Source organism: Pundamilia nyererei, unplaced genomic scaffold (genome assembly GCF_000239375.1).
Source record: "Pundamilia nyererei isolate P.nyererei 1_Seehausen unplaced genomic scaffold, PunNye1.0 scaffold00015, whole genome shotgun sequence".
Taxonomy (NCBI): Eukaryota; Metazoa; Chordata; class Actinopteri; order Cichliformes; family Cichlidae; genus Pundamilia; species Pundamilia nyererei.
Window position 1 is genome coordinate 3,666,533 of NW_005187416.1, and position 13,176 is coordinate 3,679,708.

Consider the following 13,176-nt stretch of genomic DNA (forward strand, 5'->3'; position numbering starts at 1 on the left):
TTGTCTTAGTCCTTGAACACAGCTGCATCTGGACTCCACTGGGTCAGTAACGCGCATCTGCAAAACGAATGGACAGACATTCTTGTTGATGCTGACTGGCTGGCTGTGCTTTGAGAACACAAAAACTACATGGAAACCTAAACGGTCATTAAGCCATCTTGAACTGAACACATTTCTGAAAAACTGGGGGCTTTGGAGCCCTGGCCGTCCCCCACCTCTCCTCTACCATTTCCCTGCATCATGGTTTGATGAAAACATCTGAATGAGAACCCAGCCACTCTGAAGTGCACCAGAAAAAAGCTGAAGACAGGACTAGGCATGAAAGAATGAGTGTGGGAGGATGGGATGGACGTGAATTCCAGAGAGGAGGGAGATGAGTTTTGTCATCCCAGCAGCAGAAACAGGAAGTGAGTTAAAACCTCTCGCTTGACCTCCAGACCTCTGCAGATAACATTCCCACCCTCCCCCATCTCTGCAGCTGTGTGAAGCCCTCCCTTGCTTCCTAAATCTGACTCTCCCACTTGTTTCCTGTAAATCACTACAACTCCATCAATCTCGGTCTCCTTGCCAAAGCATGACTTAAAATGAATCAGCCAGTTTGTTTTTAAAATCATATTGCTTAGGTTGTAAAGTTTTATATTCATCATGGTATTTTTGTGTGGATACATTGCAGTCAGTAAGTCAGCTTCTATTTTATGGGCGTTTTACAACTTTACCACAAGTTTTGATAGATAAAATCTAGAACAGTTTCTCCTATGCACCGATTCCTAACAGCTGGCAGATACAAGTCGAACAGGCCTGATGGACCCCACAGGATCATTGCAAGATAAACTCTGAACCCCTTAACCCTTTAAGACCTACCATAGAACCAAGTCCGCCAGAGCTTATATTATATTTTTACATGCTGTAGTGCCATTTTTGGGAGCATTTCAAGTTGATATACATCAATACAACCATTATAGCCCAAATTTTAATAATATATGCATTAAGTGTACAGTAATTACATAAATTGCAAAAAAAGTGCAATAAACTACCAAAAAATTGAAAATCGTTTTTGTTTTTTTAACATATATTTCTAATTAGAGAAATTTAAGAGGCTTATCCCTCAAAACTGTACAAAAAAGTTGCACAAAATAGTTTCCCACCACAGGAAATTTATTTTGAGTGTCTTCATATTTTTATTTTTGAAATTCACCAATTTTTATATACTGCAGGAAAAACGAAAATAAATATTATACTGCAAATTTGCAAAAAAACAGAATATGCATCAAAATAAACTATTTCCAGCAGTGCAATATGAGTCCTAAGCATCCCAGAAGCGACACAGAAAGTCATAAAGTCAAAGATAACTTTTAAAAACACCAGTATAGGCTCATAAGGCCCTGATGGTAAAAAACTACATTTCTGCAAAAATGAAGTCACTTCCGGTTTCAGGTAGGTCATGGCGGAAATGCGATAGTTCGCGCTGATGGACGTATTGTTACGAACAGCTGATCGGATCGGCAAAGCGTGTTTTTGGAATATTATGTTTTTGTTGCTGCAAGTGCTTTTTATGCAATTTTTGCAAAGCTATATGTGGAAGGAAACCGTGACAGAGGACAAGATGATGACATAAGATGTAAGTATAACTCCTCTGGTTTCATATGCAAAAAAAAAAAATTGCGCTAGCTTACGTGGTTGCAGTGCTACCTGGATTTAAAAATAGTTACGCTAAACGACCGGCTTTAGAGGGTTAATGTAAACTCACCTGCCACTTGTATTCGGTTGTTGATACAATAATAATAAGTTGCAGGATATTTAAAGCTGCGCACTCATTTGTAAGTTTATGAGGTGCACTGAAACTAGTGATGCAACAGTCCTGCAATAACTTTTTAACATTTTAGAGAGGCACTGATTCGATTTAATGGGCCTTTTAGAGTCTGCAGCATGCAGTGCTGTTAAATTATAATGCATAATACTGAGAACTGTTTCTGCTATTCAGTGTACCCATCACTGCTGTAATTGGAGATGACAAAATATTATAGAAAACAGAGAGGCAAAAGCTCACTTGAGATTGATTTTTCGGAATGAAGGCAGGGATATGCGAACGGGAGGACTCACTATTCTTTGGAGCATTGTGGGGTTTTTTTTTTTTTTTTTAAGAAAGTGATTTAAGATATAGGATGAGGGGTTTGTGCTGGCCAAGTTTTGATAGTATCAGTACTTTTTAAACCTTTGGCTCTTCCTCTCATTGAGAACCAGAGCTCATTAGCACACATTCAGTAATGGGGAACGTGATCTGGGTTTATACCATCGTGAGACAGATTAGTTTGAACATACTGGTGATGTGGTGCTGTAAGAGTAAATCTGTTTGGAACAGAAGAAAGAACTACGTGTCCAGACATTTGATGGGCATACAAGCTTATCCAAAAGCTGCTCAGTAGAGTATCTGTGGAACTGAACTAAAAGTCAGGAGTCTTAGCTGCTTGTTACGGGGCGGAGGCTGTCCCACTGTCACACCAATTTCGCCTAAGAAATTGTGTTTTAAAAAGGTTTGTGTGCCACAATCCTGAACTCACAGAGGCTGCAGAGCAGAACCAGTATGCTGTGGACTACACGGGCAGCATATTATTTCTCTATCATTTGTCACACACTATTACCAGAAGTATTCATTTTATCTGCATTCACTCTAATATGACCTTGAGTGGAATCCTACGTTGGCTCCCAAAAGTGTTCAGTCAGGTTGAGGTGAGGACTCTGTGCAGGCCAGTCAAGTTCTTCCAACTTGCTCATGCATGTCTTTATGGACCTGTCCACTAGTGCTATGATGTTATGCTTTAGAATCTAGCAGCATGTTTTAAACTGGATTTGATGCTTTGCATTGCGCTTCGTAATGTAAAGCTTGGATGCAGCTGCTCAGACATGTAAACCATGAAGCTCTCTGAAGGCCACATTAAGTTTGGAGGTCTGTAGAAATTTTCTGATTTCACGTGGCATACCATTTCATCGCTGAGTTACTGACATTCTTAATTGCCTGCACTTTGTGAAATATTTCACAACCAACATTGCTGCATGGGTGGCATCCTATCACGGTGGCATGCTGGAATTCACCGAGCTCCTGAGAGTGACCCATTCTTTCACAGATGTTTGTAGAAGCGGTTTGCATGCCTATGTGCTTGATTTTACACAACTGTGGTCATGAAAGTGATCGGAACACCTTGTTTCAGTGATTTGGAAGGGTGGGTGGATACCTGCTTTCATGTGCACACAGTTGTGCTTGTGTCTACGTGCCCTCTATAACATCACCGCAAATGAATTCTGTGGTAAATGTTGTTCAGATTGACATAATACAAGAATTTATCCCTTGTAGTGCAGTATCCTTATACATTTTTTTCCTTTCCTTCCTCCAATCATGCCATCTACCTGTGCAAATACCAGTTTTCCTACAGGAGCTTTCACACGTGTGCAGCTCAAACATTCGGAAAAGCCACAGCTTAACCTCTTGTCTTTTCCAGACTGCCAGCCAGCATCTAAGCCATCTGAATCCATTTTGTGACTTGAGTCATATCATAACAGACCTTGGCCACAATCGGAGCAGAACTGTTAATGTTTTCCACAACATTAACATTACTTATTGTTCCATTATCAAAAGTTATGTTGGGAAGTGTAAACACAACAACAAAAAATCATGTGCATGTATAATTTGATAATAAACACCAGCGACAGTGAATATAGGCACATAAGGTCACCACCAAGCAAGACACTGATTCCTTCATCGCATCCCAGGCTGCTGTTCTGAAGCCGGGCTGTTCTGAAGCCTGGCCTCTAACCTTCATTCATTTGCATTACTCTTCTTGTGCTGGTCAATTGACAGCTATAAACCACAGTGATGAATCTGTGTGAGGCCAGTCTCATCTATCTAAGTGATGGCACTTAGTCGTTGCAGAGCTACAGGCTCTTTCGTGTAAACACACAAGAATGGTTTGTCGAGTGATTGACAGCTGTATGGGCTTTTGATAGACAGCCGGTTTTGTTCTTGAGAGGTCATGAGACCGACTCCTAGGGTGCACCGGGACAGCAGCTCCATTCGAACAACAGCGAAGATTCACAAGTTGGAGAGGGTAGGGGGTCGGGCAACGTGGGGGATAGCTCCTCACCTCTGGACGCCTACTGCTTCACCAGTAGGGTCAGAAGTCACAAATGGAAGTGGCATCACTCATCAGCCTGTCTCATCACTGGAGTGTAGCAAGAAAGCTTTAGTAAATGGAAAAACACTCATCTATTCCTTGAAAGTCATTCTTATTGCTTGCCTGGGGTGTTTTGTAACAATTAACCATATGTTACAAAATACACTGTTTGATTCATGCTGTTGTTTCAGGTATGGTCACAGTTTTTACTCTATTTGTCATATTATTCTTCTAAAACATATTCTTTATGTTGGAGAGTGTTAATGAGTAACAGGTTTTGAGCCTGAGGTCTGTACAGTATCAATTTAATTTCTTTAAATTGTATTATCTTTTGCAAAGTCCCAATTTGATTATGCTGTGGCTCTTTGTTTATTGATTTTAAACTAAAGTTATAGAGGAGACACATTTTTCAGGCTCTTACTTTTATTCAGCTGCGTGCCAAACTGCCTTCGCTTTTATTCTTAATAAATATAGAACATAACTGGCAGTAAAGCCAGACATACTGACCTTGATTAAAGTCAGTGCCTGATGAATGGAAAAAGAAATGAAGATACGCAAGCAACTGTGCATATAAAAAGTTAGATGCAGTAACCTAAGAACATTTATAAATGGGAAAATGTAATTTCTTGCCCAACATCACTTTGCTTTGCTACTTTCCGGTTATAAGAAGTATTAACAAAGTATTGTGTTACTGGTTGCACTGTAGACTTATTTAGGCAGGGAATCACAGCTGCTACCTTGGGCCATGTGTGATAAATGATCGGTGCTCCAACCAAGAAACAAACTCTGAATCTAAAAAATTAAGCCAAAGTCACCTAAAGCCTCAGTTCTCCTAATGGACACTGGAAGCTGAGTCAGTCCTCATAGACCACTATGTTAGAAATGGCCAATTTCATCAATAAAATGAAAATGTAGAATCCTGAGGACAATAATAAAGTTTGTCTTCTGGTTATAGCCTGTCCAAAAAGTATGTCCTCCAGATTTGGTCATTTTTGGTTTTTTGATTCACCTTAAAGAGTCCTAATGGTTTCAAACATGAACTAGACACATTTATAAGAGAATCTGTCCTGGAAATTACCCAAAGTTGCAGTTGCACATAACAGGAAATTCTCCTCATCCTGGGTTCACACTCTCACTACTGGAATACTTGGTTTAGATAAGGATACAGCCTGGATAGACCAATGAACCGAAATTACACATGAAGCTGGCTCTACTCTCACATGGGCTCCATCAGGCACTATGTAGATTTATACTACAAAGCTCTTAGGCCAGGGGTGGCCTAAGAGCTTTGTAGGAGGGCCGGTGTCCTGCAGGTTTTAGATCTCACCTTGGATCAACACACCTGAATCACATGATTAGTTCGTTACCAGGCCTCTAGAGAGCTTCAGGACATGTTGAGGAGCTAATTTAGCCATTTAAATCAGCTGTGTTGGTTCAAGGACACATCTAAAACCTGCAGGGACACCGGCCCCCGAGGCCTGGAGTTGCCCACCCCTGTCCTAGGCTAATATAGTGTCTGCATCTGATCTGACTACATTGGGTAATGGCTTTTTCACATGCAACTACATACAGTACAATTGCTAATATTGAGAAGGGCTGCAGTACAATTGAGAAAGGCTTATGTCCTGTGGCATAGGGCTCATGGTTTGTGCTTCACCATACTCTGATGTAGTGTTATGTACGGCCCAAAAATGGCTTCCGTAATCTAACAATGAGCCCCAGGACATGAAGAAAACTTGTAGGTGAGGTGATTTGTTGTAAAGTAACTGCTGCAAAACATTTGTATCAGTGAATAAGCACTAAAATCATATAGCATACTTGTGTCCCTTTTACTAATTGAGTCAGAAGTCACAGAAAAAAGTGCAAAAGTGACAGACGTTTATATGTGCCTGCCTGCTTCAAGTCCTCCACCATAATCCCTGTCCCCAAGAAACCTAGGATCACTGGACTAAATGACTACAGACCCGTGGCTCTGACATCTGTGGTCATGAAGTCATTTGAGCGCCTAGTTCTCTCCCATCTCAGGACCCTCACGGCCCCCCTCCTGGACCCCCTGCAGTTTGCATACAGAGCCAACAGGTCTGTAGACGACGCCATCAACATGGCCCTACACTTCATCCTGCAGCATCTGGACTCCCCAGGAACCTACGCCAGGATCCTGTTTGTGGACTTCAGCTCTGCCTTCAACACCATCCTTCCAGACCATCTCCGAGACAAGCTTTCCCAGATGAATGTGCCTGATCCCATCTGCCGGTGGATCACTGACTTCCTGACGGACAGGAAGCAGCATGTGAGGCTGGGAAAGAATGTCTCGGACTCCCGGACCATCAGCACCGGCTCCCCTCAGGGCTGTGTTCTTTCTCCTCTGCTCTTCTCCCTGTACACAAACTGCTGCACCTCCACCCACCAGTCTGTCAAGCTAATCAAGTTTGCAGATGACACCACCGTTATTGGGCTCATCTCGGACGGGGATGAGTCTGCCTACAGGAGGGAGGTTGAACGTCTGGTGTCCTGGTGCAGCCACAACAACCTGGTGCTGAATGCCCAGAAGACAGTGGAGATTATTGTGGACTTCAGGAAGCACACAGCCCCACTCCCCCACATCATCCTGACTGACACCCCCATCACCTCTGTGGACTCATTCCGCTTCCTGGGTACCACCATCACCCAGGACCTGAAGTGGGAGCCCACCATCACCTCCGTCATCAAGAAAGCCCAGCAGAGGATGTACTTCCTGAGGCAGCTGAAGAAATTCAACCTGCCAACACGGACGATGATGCAGTTCTACACTGCAATCATCGAGTCCATCCTCACCTCCTCCATCACCGTGTGGTACGCTGGAGCCACTATCAGGGACAAACAGAGACTGCAGCGTGTTGTGCGCTCTGCTGAGAAGGTGATTGGCTGCAGACTCCCATCTTTGCAGGACCTGTACACCTCCAGGACACTGCGGCGTGCAGCTCGGATCTCAGCTGACCCTTCTCACCCTGGACACAGTCTGTTTGACCTGCTCCCCTCAGGCAGGAGGCTCCGGTCCATTCGCACCAGAACCTCTCGCCATAAGAATAGTTTCTTCCCCTCTGCTGTTGGACACATGAACAATAACCATATGACTGTCCCCGCCACTAACACATGACCCTACGCTGTGTTCACTGCATCATTCCATGTTTGGCACTGATCACCACCTGCACTCATGTATATATCTTTCTACGTAGCACTCTTAATTCTTATTCTCATGTATATCTCATGCACATATCTTTCCACGTAGCACTTTTAATTCTTATCCCTACTTTTATTTTTTCCATGTCTATTTAAGTGCTATTTATGACACTATGTTTGCACTGAAGCACCGCAGCAATTTCCTAATGTTGTAAACCTGCTCAACATTTGGCAATAAACCCCATTCTGATTCTGATTCTGATTCTGATTCTAAATAAAAAGGCTAATGAAAAAGAAAATGGACCAAAAAAGGCAAGAGGCGTGGACTGTTGCACTCAGTGATGGGACTAAACCATTCACCCTCTGTGGGTTAGCTGACTGTCAGGCTAGGTCAGCACTGCATATCGGTGCCTAGAGCCAGTGAATGGGTTTATTATTTTATTATTGGTAAGAGCTTGTGGAGCGAAATGCTCATGCATATTTAATTTACTCTATCACACTTTTATTACACACACACACACACGCACACACTACAGAAAAACTGAAGTGTTTATTTATACGAAAAGCATGCTTTTATGTATGTTTGCGTCAACATGGTGGTTGTGTGTGTATATGTGAGTCCAGAGGAAAGAGTGCAAGGTGTAGATCATCTTTAATGTGATGATGAACTGCTTTTTTCCCCCCAAGGCTGCAAACACACGCACACAAATACACACATATACACACATATACACAAAAAAACATGCATGCTCCCATTCTAACCTAGTAATCGCATCCCCTCTCTGTTTACGGGCACATGTCTTATATGAAAAACACACAAACACACACATCTGTATTCACTGCTCTGGGAAGCCATTAGTGTGACCCAGCCTTGATTACTTATTTATAAGTAAGGCCAGCAGAGTAAAGTGAAGGGAGTGCAGTACTGGGGTGGGATCCTCATTTTTAAAACGTTTGTTTGACTTCACCCAGATCTCACCACAGCTGATGCTATCATTTCTAACAATGTCAGCAAAACAAAGAAATGCATAAAATGTCATCTGTGATATTGTGACATTGTTTGATTGTGGATGACAAAAAGTTAGCAATTCTCAGGTGAAGCATAAAACTACCTGATAGTTTAACTTCTGCCATTTTTTTTTACTATAAAAATATATTTTAAAACAAATATTTGGTATCTGCTGTTTTCCAGCAGGTCACATTTTAACAGTGGTCATATTGCTGTTTTCCAGCAAATTCTGACTAGAGTTAATATCATTTTGATATTTGTTCTGGCTGATTTCTCTAGTGGCGTGAAACTATGACAGCACACTGATATGGCAATAGACTGTATATTGTTTCTTTTTTTATGATACAATATTGTTACACCATAAAATATTTTTCAGTGAACATGCAGGAACACTACCTCTGCTTCATAACTCTTGCCAGTTATCAAACTAATGCAGAGAATGAAAGTTAACTAACTTACAGCAGAACAAGTGACTATCACTGGAGAAAAATGCAGACAGTGGGAGAAAAAACAAAGCACAAAGCAAATAAAAGTTTAACCACAGCCTTTGACTCAGTTGAACACTCCTGCACCATCTTGAAACCACAGATGATACTTGCTCCTCCCCTGTCAGATTCAGCCGTGGTGTTCCTCAAGGCTCTATCCTTGGTCCACTTTTCAGCTGCCTCTCAAGCAGGTCATTCATGTCCATAATCTTGTCCAGCACAGCTCTGCAGGTACACATTTATCAAGATTTATCAAAAGCTGTTTCATAAATTCCTGAAACTCAGTGATGATTAATCTAATTTCCACCAAAGATTCTGCAACCCTGGCTTACAGTAAGCTTAGTTCATCGACCAAAATTGTCAAGCAGTCTACTCATAACATAGTAGTAATTTTTGACACTGACCTTTGTTTCTATGCTCAAGTAAAAAATGTTATCCAGTCATGCTTCTGTCAGCTTTAAAAAAAAGTCCAAAAGTCATTCTTGCCTGTTTTTCTGTAGGGTAAGCACTTAGGGAACATTTACCCTGCAATAAAGACTATCTCACCTGCTATGGGCAGGCACCATAGCTAACCTAGCTAAGCTCTCTAAATACCTCCAAAATGTAATCTCGCATCTTGTTCTTTAACCTCCTAGGACCTGGCGTCCACATATGTGAACATCACATTTTGGGTTATTTAGACTAAAATACTTAATTTTGCTCTACAAGGGCCTGATATCCACTTACAGGACATTATATTGCAACTGTTCTATCGAAATTTTAAACGAATATCCTTATATGTGGCTCTCATTTTTCTTAGAAACAAAAATCATGTAAAAAAAAATCTGGTAATTCTTTGTTTTTACATTCATCAGGTCCCAATCAGCCCAAATATCAAAGAGAAATTAAAAATGCATTTCGTGGAAGAGTTTGGGTCTTAGGAGGTTAATCTGCATGTGTTTGAACAAGGGGAATGTGATATACACATACAATTTCACCACATTATTTAAAATAAATTTGTAATAATTATATTTCTGACAATAATGCATTTTTCTAAAAATATTTCTATTACCTGTAAATGGATTTAGATGTGTGTATGTTTCTAATTTATGCAACTTGTGATTGTACTGCCGTTTTTCTTGACAAGGGCACTCAAATCATTTTTTTCCTGGTTAATAAAAGTTAAATAAATAAATGATATACAGTGACACAAATGTAACCACAAAAGTAGCCTAGGTAGTGTTTTCAGTTTAAATAAATAAATAGCATCATTCATGCATGCCATCTATTTCCTTGTACTTACCAGTCTGTCACATCAACACAGACACTCACACTATGAACTAACTAACTGAACTAACTCCTCCCAGGAACCCAGAGTACTCATGCAACCCATGCAAACATGCTCCACAGGTCCTCCTAGACAGGTCCTGGCTAAATATTGGTTCTGAACCCAGGAGGCAACAGTGCTAACCATCGCAGCCCCCTATGTACTTTTGGTCATGCATCACCAGCTGCCTTCCTTCCTTTTTTTGGGGATATTTTGAACAGTGCTTTGTTGGAGATTGTTGAAGAAGCTTCTTTTTCATGTTGTGCTCGATCATATGATTTTCTTCACTGATGACATGGAAAAGTTGCAGAAATTAAAGACTCATTCATAGCACGCAGTTCTTATTTTGAAATTCTGTTTATTGGTTCATCTTTAGCCAGGAGGGCAGCAGCAGCCACACCACACTGAGAGGAGCAAAAAAACAAAACAAAACTCAAAAAATAAAGATGACAACAAAATCTGTGCCTTTATCTCTGACAACTGTAAAATAAATACATCTCAACACCATCCTCACGATTAATGTCAGCGCCATTGTTGCAACCATTTAAATAAATATCCATGAAGCAAAAATGGCAAAGAAACAAAGTGTGAAAAGCATACTGTTCCATATATAATATATTCATTTAAGATAAATTTCTATATATATTTGTTCCATATACTCTCCTTAAACTCTTTTGCAACATATAAGATGCCAATTTGTACCAAAAGCGATGCTTGCTAAGACACGAGGAGAAGTGTAGTGGTTATAGTGGCAGCCTGCGTACGTACAGCATCACACAGGTTCAGACATGAGCTCCGGCCCTGAGGGCGGACAATGTTGAAAATGTTTAGGATTTTAAACTGGAGCACTTTATTTATTACATACAGATGCACAAGCCATGCAGCATGGGGGAGTCACTATTTCAAGATGTTAATTCCCTCAAATGACTGAAAAAAGGTGTTTGAAATGACAAAAACAGTCCTCCATTTCTATTATGCAGTAAAAATGGTGCCTTACTCAGGTTTACTGACACCAGTGCTGTTTCTATTACAATTATCTAGCTAATTAACTCTCATTAGCTCTTGTCACTATACTGAGGTTTTTAAAACGTTTGACTCGTACCCCACCCATAATGCATTGCTTATGCCTCTGTGTGTATCTGTTGTACATACAAAAGACTGCATACTGTAGAGATTATGATTGGATAGTTGTCACTGCAAAGATATTAAAGCTACTCTGAACACAGGTGAAACAGTTAGCTAAAAAACAAGTGCAATATCATCCCGATAGAAAAAACAATCCAGATAGAAATAAGTGTTCCCCAAGTCATCTTCACAAGCACCAAAGATCTGACTGAAGTCGCTCAGCCAGGGTTAAAGGAGACAGTGTGCACATCTGTGTGGAAACCCATCAGAAACTCATGTCCACAGTGATGCAGCTGAATATGAAATGGTTTCCATTTTGAAAGTTTTACACTCACACTATTGTTTTCAGTCAGGATTTTCTGTTGCCTTTGAAGCATTGTTGTTCACAGAGATGCATGCAAGGTAAAATACGCCAGCTATCAATCAAACAAACAGTTCCTTGAAAAGCTCACTTTCATGCCACTGCCAATTTTCAAGCAATTTCTAATATCTTTTCATTAAGAAGCTAAAACTGGCAGTTGCGATGAAATGTTGGGTAACTTTTCAGATTCATTAGCATTAAGGTGGACATGTTAACCCTGGTGATTTGCTTAACGAATATCAAATATGTCGACTGTTGTTTTTCTTGTTTGTTTTTTTTGGATGCCAATACTTTGAACAGTAATAACCATGGAAAAAGGTGGAATATTAAAAAAAAGAATGAGAGAAAAGTTCATATTTAAACTGAGTGTGTCCTCCACAGTTGCCAACCCATCTATCAAAGTGGAACCTGTGACAAGACCAGAAACATTTAGGGCAACATTTGCACTTCCCAATGCATTGGTGAAGGCCCGAAGACATTTAAAGAAGACATGTTACACATTTCTGTTGCATAATCCTTATAGGCCTAAAGCATAGGCTTCAGACTGCTCTAAATATTCACTTCTTTACAGTTTATTTTACTCTTGGCTCTGCATGATGTCAGTATGGTCACTAAAGCCCTACCCTGTTTCTATCCAAGTCTTTTGTTTGTGACGGACAGCCAATCAGAAGAAAGTTGAAGACTTTCAGTTACCACAGCCCAGTGTAAGATAAATAAGGATTAATTTAAACTGATTCATGCAAAATTGGTATAATCTAAGGAATTAGCATAATAGGTCCCCTTTAAATTTACACCTTTAGTTCCAAGGCACCTTATTAGCAGTAGTTCAGTAGCAAACCCTTGACAAGTCTTCAATTCCCTCCAGTCTAAACTAAAATGTTGTTAGCACATCTAATGTTAGAAATGGTTACTTGTTCTGTGATAAAGTCATTAACAGCCTTCGGCTGTTTGCAATCCACTGCCTCACTTTCCTTTTATGACAATAATAACAGTTGCTGAAAACATTCACAGATTGCATGAATGATTGTCCCCTAATCCTGATGCATGATTTGGATTGTCTGCTTCAGAAATTTGCAAAAATTCCTCAACCTCCTTTAGAGATTCATCTTTAGAAGCTCTTTCTTTCAGATTTTTTTATTATTATTATTATTGTATAGAACCAATTTGTGCAGCAGTGACTAATGTATGTAACTATAATTGCACTGGTTCTATACATCTATCTGGATTGTTAAATAACCCCTTTGAAATCCAACATACTTTTTAAAAATGCTAATGGGGAGTAATTTTGCATTGCAGTCAGTCGCCCTAAAAGTTCCTGAATGTGGACTCTTAATAGTTCACAATAATGAAATATAGCCATAATATCAATCTCATACAAACAAAATAAAGCAGAATAAAAATAGTTTTACAGTTAACAGCCCATATTTACATATAAAAATATAACAAAGGAACATTTAACATATCAGGTCAATGTGTGTCTGCGCTTAGGTAACTTCCTGACGCGCACACACACACACACACACACACACACACACACACACACACACACACACACACACACACAC